Consider the following 5,712-nt stretch of genomic DNA (forward strand, 5'->3'; position numbering starts at 1 on the left):
TTCATACTTGTTCCCTCAAACTGGGAAACTCCTCCACCTATGGTCAGTTGAAGAGGCTACCCTAGGTGAGGATTGCTCCTCTCCCGGGTTGAACTTATTGGTAACAGTAGTTCTTACCAGTGTGTCCAGGTCAAAGTGGCGGCCTTTCTGGATTTTGGCTGGACTGTCAACTTCTTACAGCAAACCTTGGTGGACCGCCACCAAATTCCTGTCCAGTGTCTTGAGAGACCCCTGGTAGGCATCACGGTTAATGGTAGCACCCTCTCTGAAACTACGCAATTTGTCACGGAGCCGATGGAGCTGAGGGTAGGTGCCCTTCATTCAGAGACGTTTTTCCTACTGGTGCTTCCCGGGCCCACCAGTTCTCTACTAGTGGGTTTGCTGTGGCTCCAATTACACAACCCAAGCCTGGATTGGAGCATTTATGAGGTGTTTAGTTGGGGAACATCCTGCTATTCTAAGTGCCTGCTTCCCATTCACCTGGTTCACCATATTACTGCATCTCAGAAGCTTCAGGGTCTGCCAGAGTCCTACTACGGCTTTGTTGACATCTTCGATAAGAAAGAGGCTGAGTGCTTGCCACCGCATCGCTCCTATGACTGCCCCATTGTGCTCGTGCCTTGTTCCATACTCCCTTGAGGCAGAGTATACCCCCGGTCTCTTTCCGAGACCCGGGCCACGCCCAAATATGTTAAGAACATCCTGGCCAAAGGGTTCTTTCGTAAATCCTCCTCCCCTGCCCGGTGGGATTTTTCTTTGTCAAGAAGGACGGGTCGCTTCAACCCTGCACAACTATTGGGGTTTGAAGGTGATAACAGTTAAGAATAAATACTCATTACTCTAAATTCGAGAGTTGTTTGATCCCCTGCGCAGTGCACAGATCTTTACCAAGCTAGGTCTGTGCGGGGCTTATAACCTAATCCGCATCCACAAGGGAGACGAGTGGAAGACCTCTTTCAATACACAAGATGGACATTATGAGTATTTGGTAATACCTTTTGGTCTCATTAATGCTCCAGCCGTCTTCCAGGAGTTCGTGAACAACATTTTCTGGGATCTTCTTCATAAATGTGTTGTCGTGTACATAAATGAAATCTTGATCTTTTCACCAGATATTCACTTGTGCCAGAGACAGGTCCGTATTGGTACTCTAGCGATTAAGGGAAAACCACCTTTTTGCCAAATTCGAGAAGCGTATTTTCGAGTGTGAATCCCTCCCTTTGCTGGGTTATATTGTGTCCAAAAAGGTTTACAATTGGTTGCAGAAACAGTCTCTGCCATGTTGAATTGGTCCCGTTCATCAGGTCTTTGGACAATTCAAGGATTTTTGGGTTTTCCAAATTACTACTGGCAATTCATCCCACACTTTTCCACCCTAACTTTGTCCATCTCTGCTCTCACCAGAAGGGAGCTGATGCCAAGCAATGGTCTCTGGAGGCGGAATCCGCTTCTCCAGCTCTGAAATTAACCTTCTTGCCAGCGTTCATGCTGCACTGACCAGAGTGTATGAAACAATTCTTTCTGGAGGTCGATGCTTCTTTCACGGGAGCAGGTGCAGTCCTATCGCAAAAAGGTGCATCTGGTAAGAGGGTGATGTGTTTTTTTCCAAGTCTTTCTCTGCGGTGGGATGAAATTACTCTATAGGTGACCATGAGTTACTGACCATCAAGATGGCTCTGGAATTTTGACGGTTTCTGCTGCAGGGAGCCTCTCAGCCCATCGTGATTTACTCCGACCATAAGAGCTTGATATATCTACATATCTTTGTTTTTTGCTCGGTTTGGCTTTATCTTACATTTTCATCCTGCTAATCAGAATGTTAAAGCTGATGCGCTATCCAGAACATTCGATTCTAATTTTTTTCTGAGGAGACTCCACAATTTATCATTGATCCTATCAGGATGGTAAACATGGCCCCTGACTGGGTTAAAGATATCCCGCCGGGAAAGCCTTTTTGCTCGAGGCCAAGAAAAAATTTGTCCTGTCCTGGAGTCATTGTTCCAAGCTAGCTGGGCATTCCAGCCAACGCAAAACTATCAAGTTAAACTGCCACCTTTGCTGGAGGCCGTCCATGGTAAAGGACATTTGCAACTTCATGTCTACTTGTACCTTCCTGCGCCCAGAATAAATCCCTGAAACCCGCTGATCTGCTTTGTCTGTTACCCATTCCCAAGACTCCATTACAGCATATAGCCATGGATTTTATCACAGATTTACCTCCTTCCAGAGTTGCACAGTTATCTGGGTGGCAGTCGATCGATTCTCTAAGATGGCCCATTTTGTGCCTTTGCCGGGGTTGCCTTCCGCAAGCCAAATTGCAAAGAATTTCATCCACCATATTTTTCACCTCCATGGTTTTCCCAGGAATATTGTGTTCGATAGAGGGTTGCAATTTACATCTAAGTCTTAGAGATCTCTTTGTAAACTCATGAATATATCTTTGGACTTCTACTCATCCTATCATCCACAGTCTAACAGGCAGGTGGAACGCAAAAATCAAATCCTGACCAGTTATCTTCGCCATTTCACTAACGCCCATCAAGACGATTAGGTCAGTCTACTGCCGTGGGCAGAGTTTTCACATAACCAGCACATCAGTGACTCCATGAAAAGTTCACCCTTTGCCATTGTATATGGGCGGAAACCCTGAATTCCCCTGCCAGTTTCCACCACTTCTGAGGACCCAGCAGCAGCTTCTTCGGCAGAAAATTTTTCAAAGATCTGGCAGGAGACCAAGGTGACTGTGGAGAGATCAGTCGCTTCCATGAAAAAGTTTGCCGAACGCAGGCGTCGAACCTCTCTGTAGTTTTTTCCAGGGGATAAAGTATAGCTCTCATTCAAACATATCAGGTTGAGAGTGCTGTCTTATAAGCTCACTCCACGATTTAAAGTTTAAAGTTTCTGAGAAAGTGAATTCCGTATGTTACAGGCTACGACTCCCTCCCTCTGTGCATATCCCCAATTTCTTCCATATATAACTGCCTAAACCACTCATGCTTAATAGGTTTTCCAAAAAACCCAGACTGGTTTGTACTTGGATAAACTCATAAAATATCTTTGAGGTAAAAAATATTCTATCAAGAAAGTTAGGAACAAGACTTTCTTCCTAGTGGATTGGAAAGGGTACAGTCCAGAGAGGTCATGGGAACCCTCTGAGAACACCAATGCTCCTCATCTGGTTCAGGAATTTTTGCAGAGAACCGGTTGGAGGAGAAGGTGAGCGTAAGGGGGAGGTACTGTTAGGTCCGCTGTTCAGACTTGCTCCTCTCCTCCTGTGTCTGGAAGGCGCAGACGTAGTCCTGATTTGTTTGTAACCTGAGCTTCTACATACCTTCTTCCGGAACCTCAAGGGTTACTTGCTTCAGGGCTTCCAGCTTCTGTAGGACCTTTGCCAATTATAGCCTTGTATAGCTGAGCCTGGAATTCCATTCAGTGCTTCAGTTTTGTTGTGAGCTTGTTCTCTGACACCCTACTTGACTCCTGCTTCGGCCTTTATTCTGTTATTATCTAGTGTCTTTTGGTTTGTTGTACTTCTGCCTTTGCACTCTTCCTGTCAGTAGTCTCAACTTCTGTTCCCCTGTCTTGTCGTTGTACGCCAGTCTGTCCCTCTATTTCTTTACTTCTCCCAGTTCTGTTCTGTCTTTTGGTTTATATGCGTTTTTGTCCTGTAAGGGTCTGCTAGTACCTAGAGGAAGACCCGTGGGGTCATCCTTATTGGGACGCCAGCCCCACTTCTAGGCAGGGCTATCCCTTCTTCCCTGTACTAGCTTAGGGTAATGTATCATTCCTAGTTCTCCTCCTCAGACTGGGTTACGATCATCTTGTATCTTTAACTCTGTTTGCCAGAGGGTCAGCTGTCAGCCTTGCTGGACTGGGCCTTTGACTACCCTGGTAGGTTGATCCAGTGGTTCCACATCCACAGTCCTAACAAAAGGTTAACAAGGGGGTGAAATGAGGGATTTAGTTCAGTTGCTTTTGGTTAGGTTAGGATTATATGGCCTCACAACAGACCTTATAGAGCATCAAGAGAATTGGAACCACTTTGGAACACCCCTGCCAGTATTCCCACCTCCCATCTATTTATTGACCTCTTTGTCCTTGCTATTGGTTGTTCTTTTATAAAAATGAAAAAAAATTATAATGACTTGCAGACATACATAGTGTTCACATCCCCAGACATTTGCACAAAATGTATAGCCTAGAGAGTTTTATATGTCATCCTTACATAACTCTTGTCAAAAATGTATACTACTTAGGCCAGCTTCACATTGGTGAGATTCTTGCGTTATGAGATGCACAAATATAGCACGAATATGACCCCATTCATTAAATGGGGTCACACACGAGCAATTTTTTCCTGCATCACACCGCAATGCAGTGCGGGAAACAAATTGCTGCATGTACTATCTTTAGGAGTTCCCTGACATCGCATTGCATCGCCCACTGTTTTCAATGGGACTGGTGGAAGCATTGCACCCCGAACCTCTGCTGTGGCTGACAGGATCGCTACTTCCCCGAAGTAATGTGAGGTGATTTTTAAAAACGCCTCGCATTTACGGGGTAATTGCATGTTGGCAAGCGTGATATCGGGCCATGATTCACGGCCCAATATCACACTCGCCCGTGTGAAATTAGTTTTAGTATAACTTTTTTGTGGGATTCCATTGTATCAGAAACCATAGTTGACTATGCTTTTCCATAATGTGAAAATAGTGAACCTATGTATAAAATATCAGTTGGATCAATTCAAGCTAATGGATGTTTTCAATTTTCACATGGCAATTGGTTCTGTATGTGGTGATCAAGTGGCACAATGATCATTACTTGTTTTGAATAAGTTATAAAATAGCTGTAGTCAACCTCTATGCATAAAAGAAACTATTTAGTCTCCATATCTCTTTCTGGTTTGAGTTCGGCCTTCATGATAAGGAAGGGAAGGGACTTGTAATTTGTATAGCATCAACTTATTCTGCAGCACTTTCAAGTAATTTCATTACCCCACCCAGCAAGCTGGGAACTCCTTCTACTAACCTCGGAAGGATGGATAGCTAAGTCAACCTTGAGCCGGCTACCTGAACCAAGTAGAGATTGAATCCACAACCTTCAGGTCATGAGTGAGAGCTTAGGACTGCATTCTGCTGCCTTAACACTCTGTGCCATATGAGGCACTTAATAAGGGTGCATATTGCTGTTGTAGACCTCTAGGACCAGTATGAGGCAGTATGCACTTTTGTGGACAGAAATTAAACCACATCTCTTACAGATGTATTTTCCTTTAGCTTGACTCTTAATACGATGTGATATTACGGTGTGCCATGCTATCACAACAAAACTAAAACAGAACAACATTGTATGTGCAACCACCCTGAGGAATTCGTATCAATTAGTCTTATTTTCAGAATCCACTTCAAATAACCAGATTATCAGGTTCTACAAAGAGTGTCTTCTTGCTGGATCCACTTCCGGAGGACACAGCTGGCCATCAATTTCAGTGAGAACTATGTAGTACCTCATTTGTCCTGTGGCAGTGCTGCAGGGAAATTAAACACTTGATATTGAGGTCCACCAGAGAATCCTGCTGTTTGCTGAAGGTTCCAGGATCAGGACAACCTTTACCATTGCAGGACCCTTCTAACATAATAAAATGCCTAAAGTGTGCAACCACTTCAAAGACAGAGATAAGGATATAATAACAGCTGCAGAGTACATGTA

This window comes from Eleutherodactylus coqui, chromosome 1 (assembly GCF_035609145.1).
Source record: "Eleutherodactylus coqui strain aEleCoq1 chromosome 1, aEleCoq1.hap1, whole genome shotgun sequence".
Taxonomy (NCBI): Eukaryota; Metazoa; Chordata; class Amphibia; order Anura; family Eleutherodactylidae; genus Eleutherodactylus; species Eleutherodactylus coqui.